The sequence below is a fragment of the Xenopus laevis genome, chromosome 8L (genome assembly GCF_017654675.1).
Source record: "Xenopus laevis strain J_2021 chromosome 8L, Xenopus_laevis_v10.1, whole genome shotgun sequence".
Taxonomy (NCBI): Eukaryota; Metazoa; Chordata; class Amphibia; order Anura; family Pipidae; genus Xenopus; species Xenopus laevis.
The window spans coordinates 71,223,212-71,237,401 of NC_054385.1; the positions used below are offsets into that span (position 1 = coordinate 71,223,212).

Consider the following 14,190-nt stretch of genomic DNA (forward strand, 5'->3'; position numbering starts at 1 on the left):
GATGGACCATAGCCTTAAAGTTTGTCATGCATGGAGATTCGTTCCAGCAACCTTTTTGGCACATTGCAATTGCAAAATGTCACTAGAAAACCCTTATACGAAGTCTGCAGATGATGTGTTTGTAAAGGTTTAAAGGCACCAGTAGGGGGTGACATTGTGCTCCTGAAAATAGTCTTTTTAATTAGTGTCACAATTGTAACAATATAATTGTAACAGCAGATATTTTGCCTATTCAGGTGGAATAACCAACTACTCGAACATTTTAGGTTTTATTATATCGTGGGATACTAGCTTCATATTTAAAAAAAACCTTTAGTTCAATTATATTCAGATATAGGTGAAGTGCAAACTTGCTTATTTGTGTGTGTCGGAAAGCGCATCTGCCTAATAATCGTCTTTTAATCACATTTTACTGATCAAAAAACTGACACTGTGTTCTTGTTGTTTGGCAGAGTTTCTCCCCAAGACATTCTAGTCCTGCTGAGATCTGTGTATGGCTCTCTATAGGGAAGCACATATTGTGTGATTTCCATTTCTAATTAGTGGCATTTCATTCAGCAGTTTAGCAGAGGAGAAGACATATGAATAGAAAAGCAATTTGATGACAGCCATACTTAGGGGCAGATTTACTAAGGGTCGAATATCGAGGGTTAATTAACCCTCGATATTCGACTAGGAACTAAAATCGTTCGACTTCGAATATCGAAGTCGAACGATTTAGCGCTAATCCTACGATTGAACGATTAAATCCTTCGAATCCAACGATTCGAAGGATTTTAATACAACGATCGAAGGAATATCCTTCGTTTAAAAAAACGCAGGCAAGCCTATGGGGACCTTCCCCATAGGCTAACATTGACTTCGGTAGCTTTTAGTTGCCGAAGTAGGGGGTCGAAGTTTTTCTTAAAGAGACAGTACTTCGATTATCGAATGGTCGAATAGTCGAACGATTTTTAGTTCGAATCGTTCGATTCGAAGTCGAAGTATTAGTCGAAGGTCGAAGTAGCCCATTCGATGGTCGAAGAAGCCCAAAAAACACTTCGAAATTCGAAGTTTTTTTAATTCGAATCCTTCACTCGAGCTTTGTAAATCTGCCCCTTAATGTTGCTCCAGTGTAAAGGTTGGTGTTCAAGAAAAAGCATTTATATATAAAGCTCTCTTGTACTTACATGTGAATTAATGCCATGCATTGCGATTACATAAATAATTCATTGCAAAAAGCTAATCAACCTGTTTATAAAGGTGTACAACTTATTTTACACCAGGGTAACGCCACAACTTACACCGCTATATTTACACGATTTTAGGCCTACGTTAAACCCCTGAAATCAACTGCACAAATTCAAGCGGCAAAGAATTTCTGGTGTGAAAAATGGTATAAAAGGGAGTGGCTAACAACTTTTTTTTTTTCCCCGGCAAATTTACACTTATACATTCAAATAACCAGTACAGAGCTTTTTCAATATATGTTTTTGCACAGAGTACTATGGTGTTATAGTGGCAGTGTCTGCTGTTCAATTCAACAGCTTTCTGAGTTTTCTCCTCAAAGAATATGACCAATACGTATGATTATTCTGACCTTTTTTGTTGTGTAAAATTATAGTAAAAAGTGTTCTGTGTCTGTTTAATTGCTTATTTGCACTGATTTTATGAGCAAAAGCACAGACAAAGAAGCCTTAGGGGCAGATTTACTAAACGACGAAGTGGCAAATGCTGGCAACAATTTGCCAGTGTTACTGCCCGCAGGGACATAGGCAATTTATTAACGGGTGTAGGTGCCAATTCGCTAGTGAAAGATATAGGCGCTCATTCATATTCTAACAAAAGGCAAAATTTACTCCGCAAATTCACTAAAATGCAGATTTTACTGAACGTTACCTCTTTCACTAGACTTGCCTTCTCCAGCTCAGACCAAGCGAGGTGCAATTAACAGTGGAAATGTAATGTATTTACTGCAACTTATAACATTAAGACGTCCATTCAACTTTAAATTTTCCGCCGAATGCAAATTAACCTGAGAGCAAGACCTCTAGTGAATTTGCGCTAGGCAGAAAAGGAACTTTGAATTGCTCACATTGCCAAAGTAACACTAGCAAAAAGTCGCCAGCGTTCGGCATCCACGATGAAACTCTGCTGGCGACTTTTCGCTGGTTAGTGAATCTGCCCCTTAGTTGGAGATAGTACAGAGCTGCATCACATCCACTATTTTAGGATTTGACCGAATCCTGAACCAAATCCAACCCCTCATTTTCATATCCAAGCTAAGGTAAGAGTCTTGCATGGCTAAAAGAGCCATGCAAGGAAAGGACAAATCGTAGTTTCCTTGTGTGATGAAAACTCAAGTGAATTTATAGGTCGAATCCTGAATTTCTTGGACAGTGGAAAATCCTTGTTTTACCCAGCAAGAGAATTATGAAAAACATAATCTGCTTAAATTTCAGTATACTCTATGTTCATGCCTCAGATTGTATGAAAATATTGACCTCATACAAAGTAGCCTGTGGAGCCAATGGGCAGGATTGAGCTGGATTAAGACAAAATGGGGCCTCCAATGTAAAAAAAAAAACCATATTGTGGCCACACCCCTACATGCCATGCCCATTCTACAAAAATACACAGTTTTCCATGTTTGGAGTGGCAGCATTAGAAGCACTAGTTGCCTCAGAAGACAGTCATAGTGGCCCCCGGCCATTACATATTGCGGCCCAAAGCATTCCACTACATGTTGTGACACCTGCATTTCAGGGCAGCTGAACAAGTTACCAGGGGCGGCAAAAAGCCAGTCCTGGCAAGTTTATTAACTGAATTTCTGTTTATTAAAACCGGAAATTCAGCTCTTTGCAAGAGTGCAAGAGAATGCAGATACACTCTCTGCATTAGCAATGTGGGCCCCAACCATTGCCACTGGTAAGGTCACTGCAGAACTGGCCATGAAAACTATATTTACCCCATACTTGCTATTAAAATCACTAAGTGATCAGTTCCAGCGAGTTTCCACCCCCACACACCTAGTCACAGATGGTCCTGTCCCTAAAGCTGGCCATAGACGCAAAGATTCGATCGTACGAATCAATGTACGATTGGACTTTCCCATCTCCCGACCTGTCGCTAACCATTCAGATCAAAGTCTTACCATTCCGACCAAATAAAGTAGTTAAAGAACAGATCAGCCGATGTTCTGCCACTGACAGCAATCTTACGATAGACAAAGCTGATGACAGTCTCCCACTGAAAATCGTACGATCGGCAATACACGCAGAGATATTACCCACAACCAACAGAAATTTTCTAACCTGTCTGATCGACCAAACGACCGATCTCCGCCGGACGAAAAATGTCGGGACTCTCCACACACGGTCCGAAAATCGTATTAATCCTCGATTCGTACGATCGGATAGTTGCGTCTATGGCCAGCTTTAGAATATTTTTGCAGCCAGATGAGATAACTAGCGAGTATTAGAAAGTGTTTTGGTCTGTAGCTTTGGTCCTGCAGTCTGACTCCCAAACCCAGTCAGTCCCAGTCGCAGATGACCCTTAGAATTATTTTGCAGCTAGATGAGAAGACTATGCTAGTAGATACTAGTGATGACAGAATCTGGTCAAAACAAATTGAAGTCAATGGGCATCAATATAATTTTGACATGTGACCATTTTTATGTGCACAACAATTTGTACACAATTTGGACACATGCAACTTTTTTGTCCAAATGCATTAGTCAATGGACATCAAATTTTTTTTTTACATGCGACAATTTTTAACTTTTTTTTTGTTGCAGGAGTTTCGCGAAAGAATTTGCAGGTGGCGAAGTGTGGAAATTCACAGGGAATCCATGCCTGGCGAATAAATTCACTGTAGCATTGGTCCTGCAGCATGGCTGCTCTCCCTTCTTCACTCTGTCCCACCCCCCGCACCAGTAAGGCAATCCCAGAGATGCTTTACCATTATTTTTACACCCAGATGAGAATCAGTGTTTTTGTTTGCTCAGCTCAAATATAGACATTCTGTAGGATTTTATTGTTTTTTTCAAAAATGTATTGACTATTTCTATCCTTGCACTTTATACACCATCTCATGATACAAGCCCCTCTGGTGTCTAAAATGGGTAGAAAAAGGCCTGCTGCTGCTGGATGGGAATTCATTATTGTCATCAACAACTGCTGTAGATTGATAGCAAAAGGTATTTTTAAATCATATTAATATTCACTTTCCCAAGCATAGTTAAAACCTTACTGTACAAGTTATCCCAAAATATGTCACACTCTGCTTTACAGTTTGAGCTTAAGTGTGAAACATCTGTTTAAAATGAATGTAGCTGTTACACTGTGTGATTGTGTTTGGTGGTGACCAGCATCTAATCTGAAACATTATTCCTGTTCAAGTTAATTATGAGTGAAGCTATGCAAAATGTTGCCAAAATGCAATGGAGTCCATGAGAAGGCAAAATTACATTGCAGTTATGCCATTTCTAAACTCTTCAATAGTATATACAGTACATCGCCCAACCTTGTTAGAGAAGCTCCTTTCCACTCACACAACTGTATTTGCAAAAGAGAAGTTTCCATTTGTGCCAGGGTGAATGCCTGTTGTTGGCTACTGTTGACAGCTCAAAATGAATAATTATTTCCTAATGTATACATATTATGTGACTTAATATGTACTTTTACTTTCATTGGCTTCAAAATACCTCTAATTATCCTTAATTATTCAAATCCATGCTATAAATCCCCACTAGCATACTTTTGTATGGCAGATGTATAATAGGCAGGCTGTCATCAGAAGAAACAACATCATAGTTTACTAGTCAGACTAAGCAATAAAGCAAGTATTGTGCATTTTTTGAACTAACCCAAAATAGAAAATTAATGGAAACTTAATGAAAGTTCCAATTTAGCAGTTTTAGACTTCTAATACCAGGACAAGTGTTTTCTCTCACAGGAGGAACCCCCACATTTGCTCTAAACTGCAGCAGGGTCAATAAACACTGATCAGACATTTTCCTGTTAGTGTGCACATGGGGTGGATTTTGGCACAAATATGTACCCTTCTGCTGTCGGAGTACATTAGTGTTTTCTTTGACTGGAGTGATACTGTTGGGGTTGGCCTTATGTTTTCTTCTGACCAAGATGAGTCATCCTATGAACATGATTCTAGGGTCTCTTGCAAATCAGCTCTGAAATAGAGCTTCTTAGCTAAAAACCTGATGTTTGCCATACTAATATAACTGCTTAACATCTCAAAAACCACTAAAACTAGAAAACGTATGTCAATTACTAAGGTGCTCAGAGGAGTACGTTTGCATTAACTTGCTGCCTGGATTTAGATCACCTTCGAATGAAAACGAAAGCTTTCTGTATACTATCATTTTTAAAACTAATTGAATTGTTGAACCCCCTGCTGCCAGCCACATAGAATCACAATGAGATTGAACAGGTAATACAAGCCAAAGATTCCTTTTATGGAGTTCCATTTTGTTAAAAAAAAAAAAAAAACAAAGAATACAACAAAAATTTCATTTAACAGAATAGATTGTTCAGTGCCTATACAGTACAGCAAAAGATTCTCTTCAAAATTTGGTACAATAATAAAAATATCAGGAAATCACATTCATGGGGAAAAAAAGAGCATCAATCAACTACAAAAAGTGAATTGTGAATATAATAAATTCTGCATTTGAATTCAAGTGTTGCTGTACTGAGAATCCGGTTTAGTCAAAACTGCAGTACATTGAAGACACAGGGCTTAAATCATGACAATCATCATGTTTTTAAAAACATTACAGATAAAGGCAAATTGCAGGGATCATAAGGAAGACAATCTTCTTATGATTCACAGGTTTAGCAATATTGGCCAGGTCTTGATTCACTATATATGATATTAGTGGTACTGACGACTGGAGGGGACTATGCAGCCGAATCACCCTGAATGATTCAGCTGCAAAAAAGATTTAATTTCCTTTAGACTTTAAGCTACAATACAGATATAGTAAATGCTCCCAAAAACAGTTCACAAAAATCCAGTGTCCAAGATGGTTGCATTGATTTGGACCAGAATAGTGCAAGAGCATTGCGTTAGCTCAGTGATTTACATTATACCCCTTTATCACCATTAGTTCAATAAATAGGGCTTGTGCTGAATGTATCTGTTGCTTGTTGTTTTAATTAATATATGTGGTTTCAGTTACAATATTTCTTGTACAAAATAGGAAAAGTAAGTAAAGTTCTACTTCCTGCTCTTATCAGCACAGCCAAAACAAATCAAGAGTTTATTAAGAAGCCTTCTGTATAATGAGCTGATTTTTATCCCAAGGCCTTACAAACACTGCAGATGTGGAAAGGGAGGGGTAAGCTTATGCAGGGGGCTTTTCTGTGAACAGGCCATTTTATACCTTGCTCATACAAAACAGAAAGTAGAATAAGTAGAATATGAATTTACTTCCAGATTTTGCCCTATTTAGTGCAAGGCATAAAAATATATATACTTGCTGTTCAGCAGCAATGGATAGTAATGGGATAGATAAAGACAAAAGGTCAGATTGGGTATTTAATTGGAAATGGGCATTTATTACACGTTGTGTATCTAGAGTGTTGTGGTTTACAGTATAAGTACTATCCTGTCCATGGAACACAAGATAGTGTAACGTTTCATGAGGTTAAGTTACTGAGTAAAGTCTCTCACTCCAGTTTGTTATCCTACATAATGTATGGGAGAGGGTGGAGAACCTGAACTACCCCCATATATGACTGAACTGCTGTTGGATTCATTCTGCTACAAGGTTCAAGGACTCATGAATAATATATTGCACTGGATACAGGATAATGGACTGCAAAAGTACAGATCCTCAAATTGCTCCATATTCTTTGTTTCGCTTTCTGACCCCTTACCTTAGGACGAGGCTGGAGCAGCATATATAAAATGGCTGTACAATGCATCATACTGTGGTTTATTTCAGGCTGGGGTCCCCATTCACTGCTTAAAGGAGAACTAAAGCCTAACTAAAGAAGTAGGTAGAAATATTGTACATGATGTTTTGTGCTTCTGTACCAGCCCAAGGCAACCACATCCCTTTAGCAGTATCTGTTACTCCAAAGATGCCCCAGTAGCTCCCCATCTTCTTTTACGCTGATTCACCGCACATGCTCTGTGCTGCTGTCACTTACTGAGCTCAGGGATCCACTCACAATATACAGTACACATAGAATAGAAATGTCACAATATAAGCTGCAACTAGCATCAGAATTTAATAATCAGCCCTGTAGAATCAGCTTATATTACAGACAAATCTCATTTTCTGATTGATAATTTGCGATGACCCCTAAGCTTAGCTTCTCAACAGCTGCTCAGAGCCCACTGAGCATGTGAGTGTCACAGACACTTTCCAATATGGCGACCCCCTGTAAAGCCCTGAATCATTGCTGCTATTGACAAGAGGAAACTTTAGGCTGGTGCAATAAGTTCAGTATGTAAAATATGGCATATTAACCATATTAATTTTTAGGGTTTAGTTCTCCTCTAAGGATCATCCATAGCTTAGTCATAACAGTCAGTTTGCTAGGGTTGTAAGAAAGCAAAGACACACTGACAGTAAGTGTCAGCTTAAATGATTGTTAGGTTAATTGCCCTTCTAGGAAACTTTTCGTATTATTCCTTATTACGCTACCTTCTGCTTCCATCCGTTTCTCCTTATAATTTATCTTATTGATTACTTATTCTATTGCTGTTGTCACAACTATTTATCTATGCTCACCTGCTTGTAACTATTTATTTCACTCTTGTAGATTCCCTTAAACACCTCTTATTGTCCTATACCTCATTTTGTTTTTTTCTTCCTCATCTCAGATTTTTTTTAAAACCCATATTACTGCTACCTATAGTTCCTTATATTAACACCTATCACACAGTATATCACACTAGCTTTGTAGGTCCATGTTTCCCCAGTGCATCATTGCAATGCAGCATAAGGCTGCCATCCAAAGCTTTCTCTGGTTGTCTTAGCCAGGAGGGGGAATCCTTCCCCAATGTACTGTGCATGGAGCTGTCCGGTGCTGACTTTACAGTAATGGCAGGTTGAGAAGGGGGAAAAAAGGCTCACAATGTAGGTGGGCAATTGATAAAGGAGAGAAGGAGGAGGAGAAAGGCAGGGTGTACACAGCATTCAGAGGCAGACAGGCAAAGGATAGAGAGAGGGAGGGAGTGAGGGAGAGGAGGTGGAGAGAGGCTGGAGGCGCAACAGCTGTGGAGAAGAGAGAGGGGGTGGGAGCACAGGGCTTTCTGCAGACATTGATAACAGGCAGCCAAAGGACCCCCTGAAAGAACCAGGAGACGGCCAGATATGCATTGGAGCATGTGACGTGGGAAGCAGCCGGAGTACTGGGAGACAAGAGAGGGAGCAGGTGAGAGATGTATCTGTCTACCTATAATCCCAGCCAGCCACTGGTACATGGCATCTATCCTGTGCCAGACTCTCCTCCACTGTCAACTATCCCACTCTCTCTCTTTCTCTCCTTCCATCACTCCCCCTTGGTGCTGTTTGGTGTTGCTCTCCCAGTTCCTTCATTCAAGATGATTACAATAGATACCGTTTCTCCCTCTGATTCCCTCCCAGATCTCCCTTCAGCTGTGTTTCATTCAGACTTTTACATCTGGCTTTTTATTCACTTTATAACTCACCCCTCCGCTGAATTGTAATTTGTATAATTGCTCCTTTTCTATCTCTTTCACATACAGACTCCACTCTGTTGCTCAGGCACGCAGAATAACACATCCCTCTCCACATTCCCTCTTCTGTCTAGCTCTTGTATAGTCTCAATGGCACTCTTTCCCTTTCTCATCTTCACACCAGCCTTTTCAGTCTCCTTCTCCTCTATCATAACAGACACACTGAAGCATTTCTCTCCCAGTAATTTTACTTCCATTCTTCTTTCTTTCTATTGCTCTTTCTATTTCTCGCTGTTTGCTTGTTTATTATTTACTGTTTTTCCTGCCCTCTCCCACCTTCCCACGTACCTTCTTTGCGTAGTATACCAATTTTTGCTCCTCTTTAGTGTGCATGCTTACTTCAAACTAATGTACTGCATTCAGAAGCTAGAATTAGCACTGGGAATGGTTTTCTTTGACATGTCAATGATTAATCTTCAATTAAAGTGTCTCTTGTGCAGCCATTTCTTCTATGGAATTCCAGGCTCAAAAAAATATTTAACTTTAGCTGCCTCTATAAAGAACATAGGCTTAAAATAAATTTCTATTTTTGCACTTATCCCTAATTAAACCCAATTCTAGTTCTCAAATGCAAACAGTAGCTTGCAGAACTAATGATGGAGCACATGGAAAAGAATAATGGGTATTGTTAACTCTAATTTTGACTCACTTATATTAATAATCTAACCTTTACCCCCAAACGAGGTAAAGGTTCGATTATTTAGCTAACTGTTCTCAGCAGGGATAAGACAGATCAATACACAAAGAGGAGTTTTTGCAGAAAAGTGAGATTTAAGCTATGTCTGAAATTCATCATAATTGAACTGTAATTATTAAAGGCCAACTAGATCTAAGAACCCTTTCCTCTCCATTAACCTAGGTAATCCACTTGGGATAATTTTGTGGAAGCTCCAAGTTTCTATGTGCACCAAACAAGCAACGTAAGAGGCATCATTATAGTATGTTGTATAATATGTTAAATAATTATCTGGATTCTAAAAAACATATATCACTGTATTATAATAAATTGAAACTCCCTTTGCATCTCTGCTCCATGAAAAAGCTTTGTAAAATGTATTTAGCTATTTCATTTAATCTCCCTCAATAAGCCTTTTTCTCCCTATAACCTCCTCTACTCTTCTAAAATATTTTTCCTATTGACTGCCTACTGCTCAATATAATACTTAAAGAAATACTTGCAATAAAGTGGGCCATGCTCAATCAAGAAATGACATCTATCGTCATAGTTGCATGGTAGTTGTGGCTTTGAATAGACTAACATAGATTAAGTTCGACCATCAAAAAATGTCATTTTAATTGATCCTGAGGAAGTTAAAAAATGACCCCATCATCTCTTTTTAGTCTACTGCAAGAGGGGAACAACACCTTTATGGCTTTTAAATTGTAGTTTAGTTGGAGCAGTTCCTGCTCATTTGATATATATGTTTATACAATATATTGTTGTATATTATAAGACAGGAACGCCTAGCTTATTCACATTAAATTCCCTTTAGAACATGCTCTCTATATCCATATCCACTATAACACCTCTCCTATATTTTACCCCTCATAAATCTTTCTATTGTCCTTTGTAACTCTACTAATATATTTTCCTGTAGGTGTAAAATACACATTACTATCTGTGTTAGAGCAAATCTGATTCACAGCGCAGTGAGATGGTTTAGCGCGCATAGTAAACTTCCAGTATTGCTTGCAGGTTTTCACACCCTGAAATTACAGATTTCTAAATGCTATTTCAGACTTCCATTGACATCAGCACCCAATCTAAGATGATGAAGATGGAAAGAAAGTGGATGAAACCTAAGATTATATATTAGAAGAGTACTGAGGCATGGCCTAAACATGCTGAATTGGTGGACAGCTCCAAAATGCCTAAATATATTGTAGCTCATAAATTTCCTGAAAGAAGATTTTGGCTAAAACATCCTGAAGGAAACGGATATAATGTTTGGTAGCACACTTAGGGGCAGATTTACAGTAAATATAATAAATCCCATTCCTAAGGGATTTTTAGAAGTATATTTATTAGTGGGTAAAAGTTAGAGTTCACCATTTGATCTATACACATCTAAAAATAGTTTTTTTTTGTTGTTCTATATAATGCATGGGTGCCCCTTAGCTTCAAGAAATGGCATAGCTAGAAGTCAAGTTCTCTGCCCCTGACATTGGACCTCAGTTTAGAGACCATAGTAATTGTTTAGGAAAGAGCTTTATCGCTTTGGTTGGAGATTGCTGCTTGGGGTGTATACTTTTTGTAATTTCTTGAGCTAAACAGTGATTCGCCCAAGCCAGCATAGGGCAAAGAGAGAGGGGTTATTTGCAGGCAATTTAATTGTCTAATTCATAAAGACCAAACATGGAGTAGTTTCAATAGCAGTGTTTATCTATATATATTTTTGTTAAAACAATAGACATAAAGAACGTTCCACATCAAGCCCTATTTATTGTACTCAAGTTGAACAGGAGTATATTACAAATTTAATGTTAGCCCCACAATGCTAATATCCCTAGCAATCTTTTCATGACCCACCATACTAAAATTAAAGTTTTCAGTGTTTTCCAAATATAGAAAAATATAGTTTTTATACTCTCATAAATGTGTCATTAGGAGACACTAGCAGTAGTATCTAGCACTGTTAAGTCTACAGTACTGGGCTTGATGAATAATTCTGCAACCACACCCAACTGGTGTCTTCTGTTTAGCTGAGTAGTAGGGGAAAACCTTCACAGACACTAGCAATAGCATTTAGTTAATATTTTAGTAATTATCAAAGATGGCTTGATTACTAAAAGCTCTTTCGTGCTAATGGGACAAATGTACTATGTTTAAGGGCCGAGTTTGAAATCCTCATTTCCCCTTTCCTGTGAAAACTGTCAGCTTTAAGAGACATTTGATTAAGTTATTTTGACTTTTGATTTAATTTTTTAAATTGTGTATCAGGCACCATTTACGATAATCCCAACTAAAAGCTACCCATCTTGGCTTGACTGCCCTCTGTATTTTATGGCACTTTCACAAGATCTCTTTTTTGGAATGGGTGCATAATTTTCATGTGAGCAAGCACTCTTTATTTTATTCTTAGCTTTGTGACATAGAGTGGCAAGCTTAGGAAAGGAAAATTCTAGATGATTTTAGCTATATCTACTTTTAAAGATGTACCTTATGCAGTCACCAAGACAACGATTTCTCCAAAAATAACCATGTATTGTGCAGGCTGCCTGAAACCTTCTTTAAGAACCTGCAGTTTGTAGAACCAATGGTACCATGCTGCACTTAGGTCATCAAGAAAAGCTTCAAATAAAAGCAGTTAAATGCTTATATGCAATGTTACCTGAGCAATGATGTTAAATGGCAAATATACTAATTTATTCAATGGGAGAAAAATCTAAAATATACTCTTATTCTGCCTCGGAATTAAAAAGTAGGGGAAAGAGGTGAAATACTAGAGAAAATTGTCTTAACCAAGCCAAAAAGGGCACATAGCATCATGCTATTGGATCTTGCATAGCTTGAAAGCATTTGCCAATACATTGATTGTAGCATGATAGTTTTACATGTAATTCTACTATTAATCCTCCCCCGCTTGTGGCTTTTAAGAGAGAGAAACTGCCCAGACCAACACCCATTTCCAAAGGCCGCAAGCGGGGGAGGATTAATCTCATTGAACCAATGCTGGGGTCTAGGTTATCTCTTCCCTTTTGAAAGCTAATGGTGGGGGAGGACTAAGCACTATGATTGAAACCAATGCCCAGGTCGGGAGACCTTTATCTCAGGTAATGCTCTTATGTCGGGAGGCTTTAGCATTTTAAATTATGACCAGAGGTAAATAGTTAGGGACCGCCATATGGGTTTTACCTTGATGTGGTATGGTGGCTTATCAATCTTATGATCATAATTTAGTAACTAAAAAAACCCTGTCTTTGTAAATACATGCATCTGCATAGATTACTTACATGACAGGGGACCAGGGAATGTGCATTCAATATTTCTTCTTTTTCTGTGTTTGTAGTTAATTTAGCCAGATCAGTAGCACTTCCATTGTATTATAGTACATTTTTATTAAGCCATGGAGTGCTCCCCCAACCTTTCCTTTTTGCAACCAGCATTGTCAGCCAATGTTTGCCTATACAATAGATGAAAGCTTCCTAGATACTGTCAATCAGTGCTAAATTATTGTTAAGAACTATACTTGATTGAATTTAGGAATGCACCGAATCCAGGATTCGGTTTGGGATTCAGCCAGGATTCTGCGTTTTTCAGCAGGATTTGGATTTTTGTCACAAAACAAGGAAGTAAAAAAACGTTTTCCCCTTCCCATCTAATGCATATGCAAATTAGGATCGGATTCGGTATTCTGCCGAATCTTTCTTGAAGGATTCAGGGGTTCGGCCGAATCCAAAATAGTGCATTTGGTGCATCAGTAATTGAATTAGATTGATTGCTATAAACTGAAGAAAGGCATAATAAAGCAAGACAATTATTTATACAGTACTTCTCAGGGTAGTAAATGGGATTGAAATAAAATGTTACCTTTAGCAAATGATGATTAAAATAAATTTGAGATTTTAATATTATTTCCCCTCCATCTTTTACTAAAGAAATATTTCCAACGGATTGGTACGTTTGCAGAAAGATACAGAAACACATAAATATTAGGGACCCTTCAATTTCCATTTTAACCCAATTAATGGCAGAATACTGATTGCAAGGTATTAATATCATTATCTGAACCTTCTCTAGAGTTTAACCTTTCCACCTGGCATCCACAAAAATACTTTCCTCTAAGCCCCTTGAGCCCTCCTTAATTCCTTATTATACGTTCTCCTTTTCTTAAGAAAAAAAAAGCCTTAGTGGAGTCCCCAGATAATATCTTTGATGTATCCAAAAGAGTCTTTCATGTTCATCTTTTGCCCCTTACATCTCAGCCCTTATGCTGAGATCCTTAAAGTCAAAAATCTCAAAAGAATCCTAATGTGAAATGTTCTTCTATTTTTACTTCTCTCCCACTATTCCCAAGACTGCTGTATTCTTTGTCTGAAGAGCGATAGACTTGTATGTTAAACAACACAAATGCAACTCGCTCACATGTAAGGGCAATGGCTCATATAACATTTTGTTGGCTGTAGAAAATAGCCTCATGTGCAAGTGAAAAAATATCAGAAAATACTTTTGAACTGCAAACAATGTTAATCACCACATGAAAATCAATCCAATTATGTAAACAAGAAAAAATGCGTTAAAGAGCAAATAAACATATTCAGACCGCATGCTCATGTTTCTTTGGGCTACAGTAAGCACCGGGTGCTTATGCTGATTCTAGCGGAACCTTTATCATTATTTCCTTTTGTATCTAGTCACTAGAGTATAGTTGGATATTCATATTTTAGTGAAGGGATAATCGTCATAATTTTTTTGCAATGTTGTGCAACTCAGATTGAAGAGACAAGCCTAAATGGCCTTTCTCTTAAAGGAA

At 38.0% G+C, this 14,190-nt stretch overlaps 1 protein-coding gene across 2 annotated transcripts in view; it reads left to right on the forward strand.

Moving 5' to 3' along the window:
• Positions 1-8,050: 8,050 nt before the first annotated feature.
• slc8a2.L (solute carrier family 8 member A2 L homeolog) overlaps positions 8,051-14,190 on the forward strand; it is a 72,648-nt gene continuing 66,508 nt past the window's right edge. The window contains exons 1-2 of one of the 2 annotated variants that reach the window (XM_041572952.1): positions 8,051-8,391; positions 9,576-9,636. The gene's annotated coding sequence lies outside the window, so the exon portion shown is untranslated. The remainder of the gene's footprint in view (positions 8,392-9,575; positions 9,637-14,190) is intronic. The other variant, XM_018230274.2, reaches the window with a different exon arrangement.